The sequence below is a fragment of the Sus scrofa genome, chromosome 10, assembly GCF_054392235.1.
Source record: "Sus scrofa isolate SSC_HxYL_T2T_F1_AM1 chromosome 10, Sscrofa_HxYL_maternal_Yorkshire_Landrace_v2.0, whole genome shotgun sequence".
Taxonomy (NCBI): domain Eukaryota; kingdom Metazoa; phylum Chordata; class Mammalia; order Artiodactyla; family Suidae; genus Sus; species Sus scrofa.
In genome coordinates, this window is record NC_139392.1 from 34,332,688 (window position 1) to 34,356,530 (window position 23,843).

Genomic DNA, 23,843 nt, shown 5'->3' on the forward strand with positions numbered 1-23,843 from the left:
TCATCTGTCTGTGGACATGAGATGGCTTCCCTGTCTTGGCTGTTGTGAACAGTGCTGCCATAAACATAGAGGGGCATATGTCTTTTTCCTGGATACATTTGTCCTGATATTTCCCAGGGTGCTCGGCTTGCTAGGTCGCATGCCCTGCTGTGTTCAGTTTTCGCAGGACCCTCCATGGTGTCTTCCACAGTGGTTGTACCAGTGTACGTTCGCATCGGCAATGCTGGGGCGGGGGAGCCTTTTCTCCACCCGTATCTGCGACCGACACCAGAGCTCTCGGCCACGCTGGATCCTTAACCCCCTCAGCGAGGCCAGGGATCAACCCCGCAAGCTCGTGGTTCCTAGTCGGATTCGTTTCCGCTGTGCCCTGACGGGAACTCCTGGGTGGTTTCTTTGCTGTTGTTGTTGTGGAGGTGTATGAGTTTTCTTTATATATGTTTTGGAGGTGAACCTCACGGGCAGTCGTCCCTTTCTCCTCAGTGCTTCTGTAGAGCTGCTGTCCACAGTGTGCCAGCCACTGGCCAGAAGGAGCCATTTCTGCTTAATTGAGTTCAGTCAGTAGTTAGGTCTGCCTCTTGCAGTGAACAGAATAAAGCAGCCTATGGTTCACTCCCAGGGGCCACCACACAAGTGTGTCCATGCAGCTGGAATTTCAGGTGTGTCACCCTGGAGCTGAGGCCTCCAGATGGACTCGTAGAAGGGAGATGTGTAAGGCTCCATCCCTCAGCAGCCCACGATCTCTGAAGGTTTGCCACTGTGGCCAATGTTTTATGGAAGCTTCTGAGGCCGTAGAGCAGAGGGAAGTTCTGAGCACACGGAGGACAAGCCAGGGTGGTGCTGTGTGGCCGCAAACAACCCTAAGTAGGGGATACGTGTGGGGGACAGGCTCTAACACCTTGATTCCTTATGTCTGTGTCTCTGCAGTATGTTTCATGGAGAGTCTGAGTGACAGCAACCATGATGAAAGTGATACAGGTAAGAACAGCTCTCAGGTAGGAGCCACTGGGAGAGGGATCCCGGGACACTTGGGTGACGCCTGCTGCTTGGAGTGTGGGGCAGGTGAGTCTGAAACTTAAAAACAGAAAGAAATTGATGTAAAGATGTTCACCGCCTACTTTAATAAGGAGAGGGAGCAGATATGAGATGCCTGAATGTTGGCATCTGTGCTCACCTTGTGTGGAAGGGTCTCAGTGCATGGAGCAGAAGGAAGGTCTGGGCACCTGGAGGAAAAACCAGGGTGATGCTCTGTACCCGTAGTCACCTCAGGGAAGCTGGAGAAACGGGAGGGCCACTCTTTCTAACTCCTTGATTCCCCTGATGGTGTGTTTCTACAGACTCAGTGGTGGAGAGCCTGAGCAGCCGCCAGGATGAGGAGGCTGCAGGTAGGGAAGAGCACGCAGCTGGGATCCAGTGGGAGAGGGTTCCTGGGAGCACCTGGGTTCCGCCTGCTGCCGGGAGAGGGAGGAAGTGGGGGATAGGACTTGGCGGGTGGGTGGGTGGGTGGCCTAATGAGTGGCACTCTGCTGTGGTGTTTTCCCCTGTGAAATGGATACCACGAAGAAGACTTGGGTCCCTGGTCTTTGTTGTGCTGTGTTTGTATTCCTCTCTCCTTTTCTTTGAGAGGGAGAATCGATTTTCCCTCCCAAAGCTGCTCCTTCCTGCTTTGGTCTCTGCCCGTTGTGCAAGTTTGCTTTGTGATTGGCACCGTGAGGGCCCAGTGCACAAGAGCTGTTGACTTGGTTTCCTTTATTGGCCTTGAGGGACCTGAAGTGGTGGCACCTGAAGTGGTGGCACCTTGACCCTGGAGACCAAGTTGGTCGAGTGAGTGTCAGGTGGTGGGTGAGAAGGCAGCTCTCTGGCTCTGCATGTTTGGGATTTCTGGCCTCCCTGTCCTATTGTGTCCTCACGGTGTGTCCTGAGGGAAGGGATGTTCGCAGAGTTGGATGAGTTAAAGGAGGCATACTTGGAGTTCCAGTGGTTAAGGAATCCAACTAGGAACCATGAGATTGCGGGTTCGATCCCTTGCCTCACTCGGTGTCTTGAATATCCAGCATTTTTGTGAGCTATGGTGTTTGTCGCAGATACAGCTTGCATCCTGTATTTCGTGGCTGTGGTTTCGACTGGCAGCTGCAGCTCCCATTTTGTCCCTAGCCTGGGAACCTCCATATCCTGTCAGAGTTGCCCTAGAATAAAGAAAAAGACAAAAATAGTATAAAATAAAATAAAGGAGAAATCATCTGGGGTTGCTGCATAGGATCCAGTACCCTTGAGTCCTGTCCACCTGCACAGCTGACCCCAGGCTGCTGTCATGACTCTCCTCCCCTCTGGGAGAGGTCCATGTCCAGCTGCCCAAAGAGACCACCCCTGGCCAGCAGGAATTTGGGGGACTGTGTGAAGGAGCTGCTGGCCTTGCTTCAGACCCTTTCTCTCCTGGCCCTGTGACCTCATCTCCTGGGATTGACCATGTCCCAGACAGAGCCTCTGGCAGCAGGACCAGGTGGTCACAGCTCCTGTTGGATCCCCCTCTTCCCATCAGACTGCTATCCCCTGATCCCCAAATCCCAGTCATGTTGACCCTGTGTCTCTTCCTAGCCTGGCCCTGGTCTCCTCCCTCCCAGGTCCCCGAGGCTCAGGCCAAATGGAGGCAGGTGGTGAGCATTCACATCGGGTCTGTACTGAACCAACCTCAGCCTGAGAGAAGTGACACAGGGTCCTTTCCCTCTGAGTTTGTGTCAGCCTCTCTAAGGCCTCCCTCATGTCGGGGCTCCAGAAAACAATCAAGATGAAGGCATCTATCCCTCAGTGCTCATGTACGAAGAGTGGCTCACCTGGCCCAGCCCTGCATCCTTGTGGATGCTTAGTGCTCCTGGCATCACACAGAAGACATGGCAGGATCCCGACCTGAGTGGGAATTTCCAGGGTCTGGGTCTTCCCTCAGTCTCTGTAAGGCCCAGGGATGGCCTGGGCCATCCCATGCCACCCATTCTCAAACTGAGGTTGGAACTTCTGTAAATTCTTTGACATAGATGACAAGTTCAAATGCAGCAACCCCTGAGGCAATTCAGTTCTGTGTTCTCTTGGGAAAAGTGAAAGGCTAGGATTCAAATTTGTTGTATTCCTTTCAGTGACTTTTCACTGTGTCATCTAATAACATGAATGTAACTTGTTTTAGTACACTTTCAAAAGCATTGTCTTCTCAGAGTTCCTGCTGTGGCTCAGTGGGTTAAAAACAGAACATGGTGTCCATGAAGATGCAGGTTCAATCCCTGGCCTCGCTCAGTCAGTTGAAGAATCTGGCATTGCTGCAAGCTGTGGCATACATTGCAAAGGCGATTCAAATCCCACCTTGTGGCATCTGTTTTAGGCCTGCAGAGGCAGCTTGTCCCTGACCCCTAGCCCATGAACGTCCATATGCTGCAGGTGTGGCTGAAAAAAGAAAAAGAGAATACCTTTCTTCTATATACTTTTCATGCAGCAATAGAATAAAAAGATAAATTTATATTTCTACTACCACATCTTCATGATTTTTTGAAACTCTTAATACTGAAAAATATTTATTGAATTTCTTTCGCTATAGATTATTTACTGTATTGTGTTAGTTTCAGGTGTACAGCTTCAAATTCTTTTTCTTTACAGGTTATGAGAAGATATTGCATAGAGTTCCATGTGCTACACAGTGAATCCTTGTTGCTTCTCTATTAATCTCACACTCCCAATTGATCCCTTCCCTTCCTTTCCCTTTCCCCTTTGCTAATGGAAGTTTGCTTCCCATGTCTGTGCGTTGTTTCAGTTTTGTAAAAAAGCTGGATTGTAGTCATGTTTCAGATTCAGCATAGAAGTGTTAGAACTTTCATCTTTGTCTAACTTACTTCACGTAGTATGATAATCTCTAGGTCTGTCCATGTTGCTGCAAATTGCATGGCTTCATTCTTTCTTATGGCTGAGTGTGACTCCTATATATACATGAAGTATTTTTTGAAGAAGTGAGGTATTTTTGTACCTATTTCTGCTGTACAGCAAAGGGACCCAGTCACACCTATTTATACATTATTTTTCTCTTCTTATGTTCCATTGTGTTCTCTCCAAAGAGACTGAATACAGTTCCCTGTGCTACAGCGTAGGACCTCATTGCTTATCCATCCTAAATGTAAGCGTTTGCATCGACCAACCCCAAATTCCCAGTCCATCCCACTTCCTCTCCCCTCCCCCTTGGCTCCCCACACGTCTGTCCTCTAGATCTGTGAGTCTGTTTCTGTTCTGGAGATATGTTCCTTTGTGCCCTATCTTGGCTTCTGCATGGAAGTGATGTCATGTGGTATTTGTCATTGTCTTTCTGACTTGTGCCACATACCATGATAACTTTAGTGGCATCGCTGTTGCTGCCAATGGCATTGTTTCTTTCTTGTACACAGCTGAGTGGTACGACATTGTATATGTGTACCCCATCGTCTTCATCCATCCATCTGTTGGTGGACATTTAGATTGCTTCCATGCCTTGGCTCTTGTGAATTGTGCCATGAACATACAGGGGCATGTGTTTTTTGAGGGGGGTTTGGGTTTTTTTTTTGTTTGTTTTTCATTTTTTTTGTGTTTTTACCACTTCTTCGGCCGCTCCCGTGGAATATGGAGGTTCCCAGGCTAGGGGTCAAATCGGATCTGGAGCTGCTGGCCTACACCACAGCCACAGCAATGCAGGATCCGAGCTGTGTCTGCAAACTACACCACAGCTCATGGCAACGCCGGATCCTTAACCCACTGAGCAAGGCCAGGGATTGAACCCGCAACCTCATGTTTCCTAGTTGGATTCGTTAACCACTGAGCCACGGTGGGAACTCCACAGGAGCATGTGTCTTTTTGAATAAAAGTTTTGTCTGGATAGATGCCCAGGTGTGGGATTGCTGGATCATATATGGTAGTACTGTATTGAGGTTTCTGAGGAACCCCCATACTCTTTTCCAGAGTGGTCACACTGATTTCCACTGCCACCAACAGTGTAGGAGGGTTCCCCTTTCTCCACACCCCCTCCAGCATTTGTTATCTATCAACTTCTTAATGACGGCCATTCTAACAGGTGTGGGGTGGTCCCTCGCTGCAGTTTTGATGTGCAGTCCTCTCGTACCAAGCAAGGTTGAGCATCTCTTCATGTGCCTATTGGCCATCCCTAAGCCTCGTCTGGAGAAATGTCTCTTTAGGTCTTGCGGCTCTTTTTGCATTGAGTTGTTTGGTTTTTGTGGTGGTGGTTGAGTTGTATGTGTTGTTTCTCTATTTTGAAGGTAAAGCCATTGGTGGGTGCATCGTGTACAAATATTCTCTCCCATTCTGTGGAGTTTTTCTTTTTTAAAAAAAGGTCTCCTTTGCTGTGCAAACGCTTTTGAGCTTAATTAGTTCCTCCTGATTTAGTTGTGTTTTTATTGTCATTATTCTAGGAGGCATATCAAACAAGATCTTGATGTGATTTATGTCCAAGAGCATTATGCCTGTGGTTCTCTAGGGGTTTTCTAGTATCTGGCCTTACATGGAGGTCGCCCAGCCATTTGGAGTTTATTTCTGTGTATGGTGTTAGTGAATGTTCTCACTGCACTTTTGACAGGTACCTGTCCGGTTTTCCCAGCACCACTGATGGAAGACACTGTCTTTCCTCCAGTGTATGTTCTTGCCTCCTTTGCCATAGAGCAGTTGACCCTTGGTGCTTGGGTTTACTTCTGGGCTTTCTGACTGATCAGTGTTGCTGCTTTTGTTCCAGGATCATAGAGTTGAATGACTGTAGCTTTGTAGTATAGTCTGAAAACAGGAAGACTGATTTCTCCAGTTCTTCCCCCCCTCCCCTTGAAAAGCACAAGCGAGAATGGCCAGGAGGTAGAAAGCATTCTCAGGGTAAAAGGAGGTCTTCAGGCCTCTGTCCATTTCTGCCACGCAGGTCTCATGGTTAGTGGTATAAAGTGTGGGCTGCAGGGGCTGGTTACCCCTTCCCTTGGGTTATCAGATATCCTGCTCCTCCCAGGGCCCCACTGGGAGGGACTACATCCTTGTCTCCTGGAGCCTCCCCTTTCCGCTGCTTCTGTTTCACTGTGCAGGGATCAGTTCCTTGAAGGCTGCCCAGCCCAATGCACAGGGAACTCGCTCCTGGAGGACAATGGTATTCCCACTTTGCTAACAGAAAACCTCCTCAGCTAAGCACAGCATAGACAGCAGTGCCACGGGAATCTGAGCCCTGGGGAGGTCCAGGCCCTGAGGAGCCTGATGGACCCACACATCCACCCAGGGGAGCCCTCCTTTCATTTGACTCTGCACCTCCTCGGTGATGGCATCCCTGTGTTTGTGTTGCAGACTCCGCTGGGACACCTTGAAGCCTCAGCCTGGGACTGGAAGAGTCCAAAAGTTTCCATCTTGACCAGGAAACAAGATTGACCTCACTCTTCATCTATTACGAGCCAACTTTAGTATAAGCTTAGTTCTTTATTGTCTAGATTTAGTATTTAGTTCTGATACATGTTTACTCCTTGGTATATAAGATTTTGGTAGAATGTAAGATTTTGTATTAAATAATCCATTTGCTTTTTTTTAAACTAGTTTTCGATAAAATAAACACAGGTATAGGAAAGCCCCCTTAAGCAGAGGTAGAACTTAATGCACTGGAGTCAGGCAGTCACCCTAGTGTCCACCACCAGGATCCCCCCCTGTCCTGTCACCTGCATCAGTCCTGACTGAAGAAGGGGACTGTGGATTTAGTCCTGACCAACTGCCCTCAAGCCAGTTTCTTTCCAAGGATTCTGTGGCCTCATGTCGGTTTGTACCTTTGACCATGGGAACTCTGTCACGCTCCCTCTTTCAGGATGACATGGTTGGCCGAGCCTTGCATGCCAAGACCCTGGCTGCTGGAACATCCATATCTCACCTTTTCCCTCCTCATGTCTCTGACATGTTTCTTTATATCCCATGCCTGGAGTTGGTATTTTTAAAACATGTAGAGTGACACCGAATGAGACACAGATAAAAACTGTAAAAGTAATTTTAATAAAGTACACTTTGATTGCAATGCAAGTGTGTTTTGTGTTAATGGATCCCTTGGGAGGATAAAGAATGGCATACCCAAGTATGGAAGGCAGAGATAGGAAACATGAGAGAAGGCATGAACGTGCAGATTTTTCGGCAAAGGCCAAGAGAAACATTTCTTTGTCCACAGAAGGAAGATGCGGTGCTGCAGAATTGGGTGGCAAGAGTATTTTCTCTATTCCAAAATCTGAGAGTGAATCCCAAGGTTAACACTTTTCCCCTCCCCAGAATGCGTTGTCACACCTTTCCATTGTCCACACGTAGTTGTGCTCTGCTCTCCCTGCCTTGCAGGACTCTGGGTTCTGCATGATCAGGGTTGCACCTGAAACAACAGAGAAAGAGAGGGAAAGACCAGCTGTCTTTGCCTTGGCTTCTCAAACCCCTCGGGCTCTCCTGGGCCTCCTGGCTTTCTGTCTCTAAAGATTCTCCTCGTGGGAAGCTGAGTCCTGATCATTCAGATGGGACGTGGTACGGCCAAACTGGGTTCACCCCTGGGAAACTTCCCCAGGCTGTAACGCACATCCCGGCCCCAACCCCACCTACCCCCATGCTCCAGTGCTTCTACTGGGCGACCACAAAAAGAGGAGGCTTTTTCCGCCCATCCACCAGCATCAAAAACGGAGGAGACAGAGACCAAAAGGAGGACAGAGAGACAGATAGAGAGAGAGAGAGACAGGGCTGAGCATAAAATGGGGAGAAAGTGGAAAGAAGAGTGAGAGAAAGACACCAAAACAATTCAGAGAGAAAGACAGGGAAGAGAGACAGTTGACACAGTGGCCTTAGCACCGGGCTCAAGTCACCCCTAGTGACCAAAGCTGTCACAACTCTGAGCTATCTCAAGGTGTTTTTCGTCCTGGTGAAGCATCTCTCCTGGGGAAGCCATTCTGAAGTTGGCAGAACGATCATGGGGCCCGCAGCTCCTGGGGTCCCTGCTGGGCCGATCAGGTCAGGTTCTCCCCCAGATTTCCACAGACACTCACCCAGAATCTGAAGGGGATGCAGTCAATCCAAAAAGATGTGCTCCCAACCATGCTGCCTGAAGAGCCCCAAGACGGGAACCAAGACACCTGCCTTTCATGTTCTGGGAACCAGACAGCTATCAGCAGGATATTCCTAGCATGGACTGCTCTAATGCAGTCAGGGCAATGCAGGAAGCATGGCTGAGAGCTAAAAGAAGAGCTGTTGGCCAAAGGGAAAGGAAACTCCAATAAGGTGCGAAGTACAGTGATAGACCCCCAGGCTCCAAGATCAACAGAGACTGGACGTGCAGAGTTCCCTCCACCTCCCACAGCAGAACCTTGGTCTGCACTGGCTTTGGGCACCTGCCAGCGTGAGTTACCTGCTCCTCTCAGTGCCCTGAAATGAATATCAGTTGCAAAGTTGGCTGGGGCTCTCACCCAACTAGACACCACCCTACGCCCTGAAATCAGCAACCCCACTTTTTATGTCAAGTGAGCAGGCTTTGAGTCATCAGCACCCTTCAGACCTGGGACCAAGACTGAAATCAAGGACCACCCAGCTTGTATCCACATGACCTGGATTCAGGTAGCTTCCTTCTAACGAGGGTACCACAGAGGGGGTAGAGGCTCAGACGGAGAAGGAAGAAGGAGAGTGTGGAGCTCTCTGGAGAGAAAGGGCACAGGGATGAGCACAGCCTGCCCCCAAAATATCACCACACGGACACACTGTGCTCATGACCAGAAGCCAAATTCCATGCCAGCCTGATTCTAGAAAGCTGCACAGGCAGGATTCAAGCCAGGTACATCTGGACCAAGAATGCTGCCTCCAAATCATCAAAGGGCACTCAGAGCCCCCAGATAGCCTGTCCAACTCTCTAGCCACTGGGCTGCCCAGCCAGACAGGAATGGAACCACAGGTGTGAAAGGGGAACTATGTCCCCTCTCTGAGTTGAGGCAAAGAGGGCCAGAGGATCAGAGGCTCCATGTACCCAGGTGTAGGGCCCTGGGCACCTCCATGAGGTTCAACCCACCTGTCTCCAACCCCACCTCTGAGCCTGAAGGCACAGCCAGGGAGCTGCAGAGGCACTCTGCTGGTGTCTGGCACCATCTGGTGGCCATGTGCTCTGACACCAATGCTCTGCTTTTCCTACTGTTTCCTAATACAGCCCCCCTGTCCCCACTGGCCTGGGGCACTTGCCAGCATGACTTCCTTAACCCTCTCCCTCTCAGTGCACTGAAAGGCACTGCAGTCAGGGATAAGCCTATATCAAATTTTCCCAGGGCTCTCTCCCCACTCTACACCATCCCACTCCCTGAAATCTGTGACCCTGCCTTTTTTTTTTTTTTTACTTTTTAATTCAGTTCCTGTGGCATATGGAGGTTCCCAGGCTAAGGGTCAAATCAGAGCCATAGCCATTAGCCTATGCCACAGCCACCGCATTGCCAGATCCAAGACACATCTGTGACTGACATCACAGCTCATGGCAATGCAGGATCCTTAACCCACTGAGCAAGACCAGGGATTGAACCTGCACTTTCATAGATACTAGTCAAATTTTTTCTGCTGCACCACGACAGGAACTTCCCAGGAATATGTTTTTAAAAGCAGCATATGCACTAAAAATGACAGATAACAGTGCACAAATATTGATACAGTCCTATTGATGGTGTGCTGGCCTCCCATGAGCCTCAGAAGGAATGTCACGTTTGCTGAAGATAAGAGTTCAGTGAGGCTTCTGTGCTGGTACCTGATCTCTCCGAAGTCTCCATATTTTTGAAACCAAAACACCTCTAACTCAAACCCAGCCTAACTAAACCCTGATTGGGACTTGGACCCACCGTTTTTCAATCAGAATCAATCAGTCACCTGGTGTCTGGACTTACTGAGGCTCAGGTTCTTTGTGATTCAGCACAGAAGGAATTCAGCAAGAAACAAAGGGATAGGCAAGAAATAGATTTAGTAAGATAGGACACTTGTGAGAGATACAAGTGGGCAGGTAAGGAGGCTCTGCCCCAAGAATGAGGGGGGCTACAGTTTTATAATCCGTGGGGAGGGAGAAAAGACTGCTGTCTCCTCATTCTTTGAGGAGACATCAGGCTGACATCACTAGCTCCTCCTTCATATCATGTAAGAGAGTATTTGAGCCTATGAGGTCAAACTAGGCCCTTATTCAAATCAGCAGAAGGGTGGTAATAGATGCTAGAGTATGTTGCATCATCTCAGGTTTCCATAAAATAAGGGTCTCTGGTTGTGGGATGTCATCTTTCCCTTACTTCCTGTCCTTAGTCCTAAGGATCATTATTTTTCTGAACTTGAATGCAGGCCTCATTTTATCATTCACTTAATGACCTGAGGCACATTTCATGCTGTTATTTATGGTTTTAGACTTAAGCAAGGCTGCTTTGTTCCATGACCTTCTGATGGCTTTGTCAAGTGGTTACTAACTTCCCAAGGTCTCCCAAAGTGCTCTAGGTTTCCCTCTCTATGGTCCACTTCTGGGATTTCTCCAGCTGCCTGTGTAATTATCCAACTCTACCCCCATCTTTTTCAGTGTTGAAGGGGGAAGAGCTGTTTTGCTTTTTCCTGTTTTGCTTTTTCCAGTTGGCAGTGAGCTGTGGTGTAGGTCACAGACGTGGCTCAGATCCTGTGTTGCTGTGGCTGTGGTGTAGGCCAACAGCTCCAGCTCCAATTCGACTCCTAGCCTGGGAAAATCCACATGCCACAGGTGCGGCTCCAAAAAGACAAAAACATTTTTTTTTGCAAAAGATATTTTGGGGAGAAGATTTCATGAGCCCAATTTCTTACATCCTCTCATATGTGGAGAAGAGATGAAGTGAGACATCTGCTCCTTGTCGCTAAAGCAGCAACCTTCTGCCAAAATGCGTGCTTGGTTGTGTGTCTCCCCCTTTGCTAAAATCACATATGTCCAGACCTCCCCCCTCCCTCTTTAGAACATTCCTCAGAGCTCTCTGAGGGTGTCTCCCACCCTGCAGCCCTCATTTACCCCCAGTCAAACTTACCTCTCAAGTTGTGCATTTTTTCTGGTCAACAATACCTACATATTTTTATCTTTAACAGAGGATTTGTGCTCTGATTGTTAGGAAACATATTCTTTTCACTTACAACATAACTTCAACACTTTTCCATGCCACTATACATGGACCTATCTCATTCTTGCCAACTGCAGCATTTCTATTGAGTGGGCAGGATAGCATCATTTATTCAGCACATCCTCTAATGAAGCACATTTCAGTTGTTTCAGTTTCTTATGACAAACAATGCTGCAATAAGCCTTCTTGGGCAAATACTTTTGCAAATGTGCATATGCGTATGTTTGTTGTTGTTGCTTTGTATTTTTAGGGCCATACCTACAGCATATGGAAGTTCCTGGGCTAGGGGTGGAATTAGAGCTGTAGCTGCCAGCTTATGCCACAGCCACAACAATGACAGATCGAGCCATGCCTCTGACCTATACCACAGCTCATGGCAATGCCAGACCCTTAACCCACAGAGCAAGGCCAGGGATCGAACTTGAATCCTCATGGATACCGTCTGGGTTCTTAACTCCCTGAGCCACCACGGGAATGCCAATGTATAATTATTTTTTATTGATGGTCTACTGCACTTGAATGTAAATTCCATGAAGGCAGGGCCTTTGGTTTCTTTATGGCCGTCCCTTCAGTATTCGATCCCCAGTGCCTTGCACGTACCAGGTGTCCATAAATTCATGAACACAGAGAGAGGTAGGAGGTTGATGGGCCTCTGGGATGAGAACAGCTGGAACTTGTTAGGCCAAGTAAATTGGGGCTTCTTTCTCTTGACACATCAAGGACAAAGGTAATTGCAGGAGCTGAGCTCGGTTGGAGTAGAGAGAGATGATGACCGATCACTCTTGGGCTCAAAGAGACCTCTCTAATTACACACGCACAGTAAGACTCCTAGGGGTCAAAAAGGGAGGGGGGCGCCAAGCCATAAGTCCTGGTACCTTCCCTGCACATTTTGCTCTGGAATCAGTCTTTGCCAAAAGATGCACACGCATATGGGGGATGGTCCTGTGTCCAGTCAGGTGTGAGAAATAAAATGAGATAATTGGCTAAAAGTAAACAATGACCTGCAAGACCAGTGCTAGAGAAGTGATTTAAATCCCCTCACCCAGGGTGACGCCCCCACCTTCACTCCTCTGTAGGGTGTGCATTCCTTCTTTGCTTCCCACTTGAATCAACTCCTTCTCTGTGTGCTCTCCCACATGCTGTCTTGTGATTCTAACAATAAACTTTATACCTGTTTTTTACAGTCTTTGCCTCCTTCAAACAGTCTTGCTTTCAACAGGGGGCAAGAATCAGGGCAATTCTGCTTTCAGCCTCTAGCTGGTCTTGGTGGCTAGGATTCCTGGTTTTCATCGAGGCTGTCCAGCTTCAATTCCTAAGCAGAAAATGAAGATCCTGCTCCAAGCCATCACTCACGGCTGCTTCTCTGAGATTAGTTTCTGGACTTGGTCCACGTGATACACCTGCTGAATGTTTATTGGGTGAATAAACAGGTGCATGCCCCTCTCTCCATCTATTTCTATCCAGGCTGTACTTATTGAGGTCCAAGCCAAGTTCCCTTGGAAGAGTCCTTCTTCAGTGAACTGTACCAGGTGCTCTACACACTCTGCAGGGCTTCCTGGCAGAGTGTTGGGCATCACCAACAGCGTGTAAACCAGAATGAGTTTCTCTTGTCTCTTCTGCCCCAGAGATAGTTCCTCTCCTCACTTGCCGCATGTACTGCCATTAAATCATTTATCCCCCATTTAGGAAATCATGGGATTCCCCCGATCTCTTTCAGGATTTATCTGGCAATGCCTGATGAAGAGCATGAAATGAGATGACATACTTACATGCTTCTGATTCAAAGGCAGGCAAACACTTTTAAAATTACATTTAAAATTTTAGAATCATTTTAGATTTACAGAAAAGTTAAACAGCGTACAGAGCATTCGCTATACCCCTCACCTACTGTTCCCTACCGTTACCATCCCACTCTCCTTTGGTACTTTTGTCAGAACTAAGAAACTGATATTGGTACCTTGTGATGACTTAAACACACTTGATCTGGATTTCACTATTTATTTATTTACGTGGGTCCCATCCAGGATACCACATTACATTTACTCATCGTGTCCTTTTAGGCTCCTTTTGTGTCTCCTACAGCATTTGTTTTTCATGACCTTGACAGCTGGAGGAGTATTCAGCAGGTAGTTCCTAGAATATTCCACATCATTAAAATGACCTAATGGGTTTGGGGGAGGACGACGACAGAGACAAAGCATCATTCTTGTTGTGAGCCACACTGGGAAGCCCCAAGTATCCTTCTTATCACATATCAGGGATGTGGACTTTCAACTTGTCTTACCAATGATATTAACCTTGATCACTAGGCCAAGCAGTGGAGGAGGCACCTGAGGCAGAGGGTGGGGCAGAGTGGGGTCCAGGGAGGGCGCCCACCCCACCGTCCAACTCACCAGCGGTCCCAAGGCACCCCTTAAACAACCTGCTCAGAAATTTTTAAAAAGGGTTCTCAGTGAGGGCAGCGCTCTCAGTAAGCAGAATTGATTCCCCAACTCTGTGCAGCGCCCCCCTCTTGCACCAGCCTGGAGCCGGCAGAGCTCTGCCTGAGCAGCGACCAGGCCAGGCAGCCCGCCCTCAGCTCCCGCTAGCCCCTAACGCAGGGCAGCCCACAGGAGTCAGGACCAGGCAGGCAGCAACATGGGGAAGAGCCCCTAAGAGGCAGCTCAGCAGCCTCACAGGCGTGAGAGGCGTGGCCAGTGAAGCTGCGTGAGTTCCAGGGGCGGGGAGGCATGGGCGGGGCTTTGGGAGCCCAGCGCGCAGCTGCAGCACTGGCGGCAGTGTGCGCGGCGGAGGCGGGCGGCGGCGGGCGGCGGCGGGCGGCGGCGGGCGGCGGCGGGCGGCGGCGGGCGGCGGCGGGCGGCGGCGGCGGCTCCCCTTGCGTGGGGCACAACGGAGGTGGAGGCGGCGGGCAGCCCTTGCGTGGGGGGGGGGAGGAGGAGGAGGCGGAGGCGGAGGCGGAGGCGGCGGAGGCGGAGGCGGAGGAGGCGGAGGCGGCGGCGGCGGCGGCGGCGGCGGCGGCGGCGGCGGCGGCGGAGTAGGCCCTTGTGTGGGCAACAAAGGAGGAGGCGGCGGAGGAGGCGGCGGAGGAGGCGGCGGAGGAGGCGGCGGAGGCGGCGGCGGCGGAGGCGGCGGCGGCGGAGGTGGACGAGGAGGAGGCCCTTGTGTGGGCAACAAAGGAGGAGGCAGTGGCGGCGGCAGTGGTGGCGGCAGCGGCCCCCCCTTGTGTGGGGCACAACGGAGGCAGAGGCTGCAGAGGCGGCGGAGGCGGTGGCGTCGGTGGAGGCAGCGGCGGCGGAGGCGGCGGCCCCTTGTGTGGGCTGCAGCAGAGGCAGTTAGTGCCTCCGGTTCTGCGGCAGCCACCTGAGGTGCAGGAATCCAGGACGCAGTAGGTCCCTGGCATAGCTTATGTGCCACGATCATGGCGGCGGGTCATGGCGGCGACTCAGCAGAGGCCTTTCCGCTCGGTGGTGTTCGTTGTGTCTGGCTTCCCCCGGCAAGTTCGTGACCGAGGAGGTGGCTTGGAACCAGGTATCCCCAGAGTGGAGCACCCGCCTGCCCTGGGCTGTGGCAGGCCGTTGCGTGGAGAAGCTGCAGCGAGTGCTGGAGCGGGTGGCCATGAAGCTGGGTAAAGGGCACGCGCGGGGGTGGGGGGCTGGGGCACGGGGCTCCTCCTGCTGCTAGCGCCACTCGCCACTCCCTCACCCTCACCGGAGCCCCCTTCTCAGGGCTGAGGGTTCTAGTCACATGAAATGAGCATTTCGCTCGCCCTCCTGCTCCCCAAGCCCTGCTGGAGGCCAGGAGGAGGAGAGCGAAGCTTCAGATCTTGTCGGAGCTTTGTTTCATTCCCTAAACTAGAAAGAAAGAATTAGCTCCTTGGATTTCTCCTTTGGCAGGAGGATCCTCGCAGGGGAAATAATCAGGAACTTGAATGTCTCCTTCTCTGCCCCGTCCCCTTCTAGAGCCCGGGGGCTCCTGGTGGTCTTTTGGTGTTTCTGTGGATACACAAGCAGAGAGAGCACTGGTGTCCCGGGATGGTTTGTGCTCTCCCTTTGCCTTGTGTTTTGGAGATGGAAGAGAAAGCTTAAGAGTTTCATGGATAACATTGCTGTGGCATTGATTTTTTGCTCGTGAGAATTCTTCAGCGGTCCCAGTCTTCATCCAGAACCATTTTTAGATGTTTTTGGCTTGGAAGTTTACTTATTCTTGCTTCATTCATTCCACATGTTTTTAATTGAGTGGTATTTGTTTATGGCAGATCCCAGTCTCAGTGCTGGGGAGAGAGATGTGGGGGAGAGAGAGACACAGAGACCCCACCCTCGAGATCAGAGTTGGGGGGGGGAGGCAGAGACCTCTGATTTAGGAGTGAGTGGTCTTGAAACTTGGCTGTTAATTTTCCACCGATTGTCCCCTCCTGCAGACAAAGAGCCCCTGGCAGAGTTCTGGTCATCCTTTGTGTTTCTCTTTAACCTGCATCTCACTTAGAATTGCATCCAGGGTCCTGTTTATGGTGGGAATTGTCACCTGTTTGGTTGTACAGAAGCTACCGTGTAGCCTAGACTCACCTACAACTCTTCCTGCTGCCCCTAGGAAATACAGAATCTAGACCAAAGAGCTTTTTGGTCTTTCTTTACTTTTCCAAGAGAGGGACTTTCACTCTTAAAAGAGACTCTTGCATTTCTTTTTCCTGTTCAACAAGTGTGTTATCTAGTTATCTGTTTGTGGTGCTCAGGTCAGTTTTTGGCAGGGAGTACACCTTGAGCCCTGAAGCCTGCCTTCCTTAGGGTATGGATTCAGTTTATTTCCATTATCTGCTTAATCAGGAACCTGCGTGGTGGTGCCTAGACGGCTTTTCACCTCAGTCCTTGTTTGCCGTATGGAGGTTGTTGTTAACAACTATCCTCTCCCTCATACTCTTCTTGTCAGACGTAATTGTTGAATAGTTGATGAGAATATACTTTTATAATATAATTTTTTGTGGATTGGAAGTCCGCGCAGTCATCGACAAAGCATCTGAACAGTTGTAAAATGTTCACTTTGCGGCATTTTCGCGTTCCTAATGTCCTTTTAAAGGTTAGTGATGGTTTTCGTAGTGATTCTTAGCATCAGCTCTGTTTTCCTCATGGTAGTTTCCTTTTTTCTACTAAGAACAGTTTTATCTTTTGTTTTAGAGGGAGAGTCAGCTTTCAGTATATGCAGTGAGTTTGCCATCCCTGGTTACTATGAAAAGAAGATTGAGGAGGTTTCACTGCTATATCCAGATTTGCTTAAAACAGTCTATTTCTGATTTTATGAAGACCGAGACTGCAGTCTGAAGTTAATTTGTGCTATCACTAATCCAGCCTCCCTTGATGAAATGGCTGAACAGGCAGTGGCGGTCCTCAATTGTGTCAGACCAGTAAGTAATCACCACTTCTTTGTATTGGAACAAGGAATCTATTCATGTCTAGCAGAATGTGGTAGTTCCTGTTCCAGAAAAGCATAAGGACAGGGGGCAGAAGACCTGATTCAGGGCCTTAACCCAATATGGGACGTGTTTCCTTCTCATAAGGAGCAAATGGATATAACCAAAGTCTCCTGAGAGAGAGACTCCGGGGGTGTGCTGGTTGAATTTAATGGTGACAGCAGTAATGGCCAAACTTTGTTTTTTGTACTGCATGCCCCTTAAGTAAAACAGTTTGACCCTGTACCCCGAATATACTTTTTATTTGTCTTTGCATTACATTTGGGATTACTGTACCAGGACAGATGTTAAGTACATGTACAAAGAAAGAGATTCAAAAAGGATCCATTCCTTGATTGTTTATTGGTTGTTATACCTATATGGCAATAGTCTGGAGACGTCATGGGAATAAAACAAAATCACTCGTGTAGCTTGCTGTCTGTTGAGGGAGACCAATAAGGTTATGACAGTCGGTAAATGACCAGTGCTCTGAACTCTAGAACAGGGAGAGCAGATAAGGAGATGGGCACATCAGTCTCTATTAGACGGGTGGTCAGGGAAGGTCTATGTGAAGTCCTGAATTTATACCAGGAGCCACAGGTAAGGCAGCCTCACTGGTAAGCAGATCTGGAGATAGAAGTTGAAAGTCACCAGGAGACCTGTTGGAGTTGAAATGGAGGGAGTAGGTAAGAATTTTCAGGGAGAAGGGTGGGCGGCAGCTGTGGGGGCAGTTGTCCACGTCAGAATCCCCTGTGAGGCTCCTGGGACACAGGTGTCTGGAGTCTCCCCCAGACAACTTTTTACTGGAGGGGGTTAGGGTGGGACTGAGTAACTGGCATGTTTAACAAGAGGCCCAGGTGATTTGAACCCAGTGGACGTCTGACCAGCCTGAGACATTTGGAGGTAGAATAACCAAGAGGAAGGCCAAAATCTCTAAATGTGTTTCAGACGGTGAGGTGTCAAAATCACCCGATCTGATCCATTGAGTACACAAGGAAAATAGAGCTTTGGCTGGTCTTCATTTTAATCTCAACTGTATTTCCATTTTATCTATGTTTAAGCTGTGTGTTGTATCAGCAGAGTTGTTCATGTAAGTGATTTGTAAACCGATTCATGTAGCTGGTAGATGAGGGAGTTAGGGAGTGAACTTGGGTCTTACTGCCTTGAAAGCCCTTGTTTATTCCTTGGCACTGCATTGCTTCAGCAGTTTGACATGGTTGGTATAGGAGGGACCAGAACTGAAACACATCTGCTCTTCTTGAGGACGAGGGGGCTATGGAGTCAGGTGGAGAGGAGGCTGTTTGACCTCCTGGAATGGGTCCTTGCAGTGCCCTTTCTTTTCTTTGCAGTGTCCCTGTACTTGTTTCTTTTTTTTGCTTTTTTGTTTTGGGCTGGCCCTGCATGTGGAAGTTCCCAGACCAGGGGTGGAATCAGAGTTGCAGCTGCCGGCACAGCAACGCTGGATCCTTAACCCACTGAGCAAGGTCAGGGATCAAACCCACAACCTCATGGCTCCCAGTCGGATTCATTAACTACGAGCTCCGATGAGAACTCCCCTTTTAGCTGTTTCTTTTGAAGGCTAGAAGAAACGAATGATCTCCTTTCTCCATCTTATTCTTTGAGGAGTGAGAGAAGCAGAGGAGTTTGTGCTACTCCTTACCCTGCCCTCACAAAGGGAAAAATGCCTCATGCTTCCTTTGAAATGGGACCGACTCTCATATATTCACTATTATTATGTTATATAATAACTTTATTTTTAATAACTTGAGTTTGAGCAAGAAAAAACTTGGGAGATTCAGAATCGATTATGATACATACCAGAGTTCCCATTGTGGCTCAGCGGGTTAGGGACCCAACTAGTATCCCTAAGAATGTGTGTTCCATCCATCCTTGGCCTCGCTCAGTGGGTTAAGGATCTGGTGTTGCCACAAGCCATGGTGTAAGTCGTGGATGTGACTCACATCTGGGCTGGCAGCTGCAGTCCGCCCCAAAAAAATAGTACAGACTCAAAATATCTACTCTGGCCAATATTAAATGTATCCCCTCCAAGCCTTCCCTGGTCCGGTTTGTCTTTATTTTGGCGGGTAGTGCTATTAGTTGTAGGTCTCCATGAGCAGCTACTCAGGAAGTCCAGTGATTTCTGTCTTTGAAGTATGTCTCATCCTTAGTCCAGCCTTCCTCTTCCTTTGTCTCTTACCTGCCAGGAGTTTGGGTTTCTAATACCACACGTTGAGTGATGTGTCTGTGCTGTTATCTTCAACCACCATCCCATTGAAAATCCTCCAGGAGAGCCCAGTCCTGCCGAAAAGATCACATTCAGTCTTGAGAGCATGATACACAGGGTCGTTCCGGATCTGGCCCACGCTCCACTCTGGCCTACTCTCTGGTTCGGGTATCCTGACCAGACCAGCCCTCTTTTTTTTTTTTTTTTGCACTTTTACAAACAGTTTTTCCTTTATTTGGATTTTCTTTTCCCTGGAAAATCCTACTGTTCTTCTGAATTCAACTCCCATCATCTCTTCTCTAAAACGTCGGTGCGTTTTCAGTTGGAGGTAAGCAAACATTCCTCTGTCATTCCATCATGTCTTTATTTATACTGTGAGGGTCAGTGTGCTTCAGTTATTTTCTCATTTTCAGTTTAGGCTGCTTTCTTTTTTTTATTTATTTGTTTTATTCCCACTGTACAGCAAAGGGATCAAGTTATCCTTACATGTATACATTTTTTCCCCCACCCTTTGTTCGGTTGCAATATGAGTATCTAGACATAGTTCTCAATGCTACTCAGCAGGATCTCCTTGTAAATCTATTCTAGGTTGTATCTGATAAGCCCAAGCTCCCGATCCCTCCCACTCCGTCCCTCTCCCATCAGGCAGCCACAAGTCTATTTTCCAAGTCCGTGATTTTCTTTTTTGTAGAGATGTACATTTGTGCTGGATATTAGGTTGCAATTTTAAGTGATATCATACGGTATTTGTCTTTATCTTTCTGACTCATTTCACACAGTATGAGAGTCTCTAGTTCCATCCATGTTGCTGCAAATGGCATTATGTCATTCTTTTTATGGCTGAGTAGGATTCCATTCTGTATATGTACACCACATATTCCGAATCCGATCATCCGTTGATGGACATGTGGGTTGTTGTTTCCATGTCCTGGCTATTGTGAATAGTGCTGCAATGAACATGTGGGTGCATGTGTCTCTTTTAAGGAGAGTTTTGTGCAGACATATGCCCAAGAGTGGGATTGCAGGGTCATATGGAAGTTCTATGGATAGATTTCTAAGGTATCTCCAAACTGTTCTCCATAGTGGCTGTACCAGTTTACATTCCCACCAACAGTGCAGGAGGGTTCCCTTTTCTCCACAACCTCTCCAACACTTGTTATTTGTGGATTTCTTAATGATAGCCATTCTGAATGGTGTGAGGTGGTATCTCATGGTAGTTTGGATTTGCATTTCTCTTATAATCAGCGATGTTGAGGATTTTCTCATGTGTTTGCTGGCTATCTGTATATCTTCCTTGGAGAAATGTCTATTCAGGTCTTTTGCCCATTTTTCCATTGGTTGATTGGCTTTTTTGCTGTTGGGTTGTATAAGTTGCTTATTTATTCTAGAGATTAAGCCCTTGTCAGTTGCATCATTTGAAACTATTTTCTCTCATTCTGCAAGTTGTCTTTTTGTTTTCATTTGGGTTTCCTTTGCTGTGCAAAAGCTTTTCAGTTTGATGAGGTCCCATGGGTTTATTTTTGCTCTTATTTCTATTGCTTTGAGAGACTGACCTGAGAAGATATTCATGATGTTGATGTCAGAGAGTGTTTTGCTTATGTTCTCTTCTAGGAGTTTGATGGTGTCCAGTCTTCTACTTAAGTCTTTCAGCCATTTTGAGTTTTATTTTTGTGCATGGTGTGAGGGTGTGGTCTAGTTTCCTTGCTTTGCATGCAGCTCTCCAGGTTTCCCAGCAATGCTTGCTGAATAGAGTTTCTTTTTCCCGTTTTATGTTCTTGCCTCCCTTGTCAAAGATTAATTGACCATAGGTGTCTGGGTTTCTTTCTGGGTTCTCTATCCTGTTCCATTGGTCTGTCTGCCTGTTTGATACCAGTACCACACTGTTTTGATGACTGTGGCTTTGTAGTATTTCTTGAAGTCTGGGAGAGTTATGCCTCCTGCTTGGTTTTTGTTTCTCAGGATTGCTTTGGGGATTCTTGGTCTTTAGCTGTTCCATATACATTTTTGGATTGTTTGTTCTAGTTCTGTGAACAATGTCATGGGTAATTTGATAGGGATTGCATTGAATCTGTAGATTGCTTTGGGTAGGATGGCCATTTTTACAATATTGATTTTCCCAATCCAGGAGCATGGAATATCTTTCCATTTCATTACATCTACTTTGATGTCTTTGATTAATGTTTTATAGTTCTTGGCATATAGGTCCTTTACCTCTTTGGTCAGGTGTATTCCGAGGTATTTGATTTTGTGAGGTGCAATTTTAAAAGGTATCGTGTTTTTGTATTCCATTTCTAATATTTCATTGCTGGCATACAGAAATGCAGCTGACTTCTGAATGTTAATCTCATATCCTGCTACTTTGCTGAATTTATTAATCAGTTCAAGTAGTTTTGGGGTTGAGTCCTTAGGGTTTTCTATGTATAGGATCATGGCATCTGTGAACAGTGACAGTTTGATCTCTTCTCTTCCTATATGGATGCCGTTTACTTCTTTTGTTTGTCTCATTGCTGTGGCTAGGACTTCCAAAACTACGTTGAAGAGCAGTGGTGAGAGTGGGCATCCCTGTCTTGTTCCAGATTTGAGTGAGAAGGCTTTCAGTTTTTCCCCCTTGAGTATTATATTCATTGTGGGTTTCTCATAAATGGCTTTGATTATATTCAGGAATGTTCCCTCTATACCCACTTTGGCGAGGGTCTTGATCATGAATGGATGTTGGACTTTGTCAAATGCTTTTTCTACGTCTATTGAGATGATCATATGATTTTTGACTTTTCTTTTGTGAATGTGGTGTATGAGATTGATTGATTTGCATATGTTGAACCATCCTTGTGAACCTGGGGTGAACCCTACCTGGTCATGGTGTATAATTTTTTTGATATGTTGTTGGATTCGGTTGGCTAAGATTTGGTTGAGAATTTTTGCATCTATATTCATCAAAGATATTGGCCGATAGTTTTCTCTTTTGGTGGTATCTCTGTCTGGTTTTGGAATGAGGGTGATGGTGGCATCATAGAATGTCTTTGGGAGTATTCCTTCTTCTTCAACCTTTGAAAGAGTTTAAGGAGGATGGGCACCAATTCCTCTTTATATGTTTGATAGATTTCGCCTGTGAAGCCATCTGGTCCTGGACTTTTATTTGTAGGGAGTGATTTTATGACCTCTTCAATTTCACTTCTAGTGATGGGTCTGTTCAGTTGGTCTGTTTCTACCTGATTCAGTTTTGGCAGGCAGTAAGATTCTAGAAAATTGTCCATTTCTTCCAGATTGTCAAACTTGTTGCCGTATACTTGTTCATAGTATTCTCTTATGGTTTTTTGTATTTCTGCTGTATCCATTGTGATTTCTCCTTTTCCATTTATAATTTTGTGTATTTGGGTTCTTTCTCTCCTCTTTTTAGTGAGTCTGGCCAGGGGTTTGTCAATTTTGTTCACCGTTTCAAAGAACCAGCTCTTAGTTTTATTAATTTTCTCTATTGTTTTTTGAGTCTCTATTTTATTGATTTCTTCTTTGATCTTTATAATTTCCTTCCTTCTGATGACTTTAGGTCTTTTTGTTCTTCTTTTTCTAATTCCTTTAGGTGGAGGGTTAAGTTGTCAATTTGGGATCTTCCTTCTTTTTTGAGAAAGGCCTGTATTGCTATAAATTTCCCTCTGAGGACTTCCCGTCGTGGCGCAGTGGTTAACGAATCCGACTAGGAACCATGAGGTTGCGGGTTCAATCCCTGCCCTTGCTCAGTGGGTTAACGATCCGGCGTTGCCGTGAGCTGTGGTGTAGGTGGCAGACGCAGCTGCGATCCCACGTGGCTGTGGCTCTGGCGTAGGCCAGTGGCTACAGCTCCGATTCAACCCCTAGCCTGGGAACCTCCATATGCCACGGGAGCGGCCCAAGAAATAGCAACAACAATAACAACAAAAAGACAAAGGCAAAAGACAAAAAAAAAAAAATTTCCCTCTGAGCACTGCTTTCGCAGCGTCCCATACATTTTGAAAGGTTGTGTCTTCATTATCATTTGTTTCAAGGTATGTTTTAATTTCCTTCTTGATTTCCTCATTAACCCATTGGTTTTGTTTTGTTTTGTTTTGTTTTGTTTTGTCTTTTTGCTATTTCTTGGGCCGCTCCCACAGCACATGGAGGTTCCCAGGCTAGGGGACGAATCAGAGCTGTAGCCTCCGGCCTACACGAGAGCCACAGCAATGCAGGATCCGAGCCGCGTCTGCAACCTACACCGGAGCTCATGGCAACGCCGGATCGTTAACCCACTGAGCAAGGGCAGGGACTGAACCCGCAACCTCATGGTTCCTAGTCGGATTCGTTAACCACTGCACCACGACGGGAACTCCCCCATTGGTTTTTTAGTAGCGTGTTGTTTAGTCTCCATGTAGTAGGTTTTTTCTCTTTGCTTTTCCCATGGTTGGTTTCTAATTTCATGGCATTGTGGTCAGAGAAGATACTTGAGATAATTTCTATGCTCCTAAATTTATTGAGATTCGCTTTGTGTCCCAATATGTGGTCGATTCTTGAGAATGTTCCATGAGCATTTGAGAAGAATGTGTATTCTGCTTTTTTTGGATGTAGTGTCCTGAAGATATCAATGAAGTCTAACTTTTCTATTGTTTCCTTTAGGATCTCTATTGCTTTATTGGTTTTCTGTCTAGAGGATCTGTCCATTGATGTGAGGGGGGTATTAAGGTCTCCTACTATGATTGTATTCTCATCAATATCTCCCTTTATGTCTGCTAATATTTGTTGTATGTATCTGGGTGCTCCTGTATTTGGGGCATATATGTTGACGATAGTAACATCCTCTCCTTGGATGGATCCCTAAATCATTAAGTAGTGTCCTTCTTTGTCTTTCTTTATGTCTTTTGTTTTAAAGTCTATTTTGTCTGATATGAGTGTTGCGGCTCCTGCTTTTCTGTCATGTCTATTGCCATGAAATATTTTCCCCACCCTCTCACTTTCAATCTATATGTATCTTTTGTCCTAAGGTGAGTTTCTTGTAGGCAGCATATTGAAGGTTTTGCCATTTTATCCACTCAGCCACTCTGTGTCTTTT

At 47.3% G+C, this 23,843-nt stretch overlaps 1 protein-coding gene and 1 long non-coding RNA gene across 3 annotated transcripts in view; both read left to right on the forward strand.

The window, feature by feature from the left end:
- Positions 1 to 1,329: 1,329 nt before the first annotated feature.
- LOC146398958 (uncharacterized) lies at positions 1,330 to 7,036 on the forward strand. Its single transcript, XR_014818318.1, has 2 exons — positions 1,330 to 1,382; positions 6,328 to 7,036. It is a non-coding gene; the product is annotated as an uncharacterized LOC146398958 (long non-coding RNA).
- Positions 7,037 to 15,026: 7,990 nt separating this feature from the next.
- The window catches only part of LOC110258382 (uncharacterized), a 160,587-nt gene continuing 151,770 nt past the window's right edge, over positions 15,027 to 23,843 (forward strand). The window contains exon 1 of one of the 2 annotated variants that reach the window (XM_084980906.1): positions 15,027 to 16,518. The gene's annotated coding sequence lies outside the window, so the exon portion shown is untranslated. Of the gene's footprint in view, positions 16,519 to 18,978; positions 19,116 to 23,843 lie in introns of those variants that run through there. The other variant, XM_084980907.1, reaches the window with a different exon arrangement.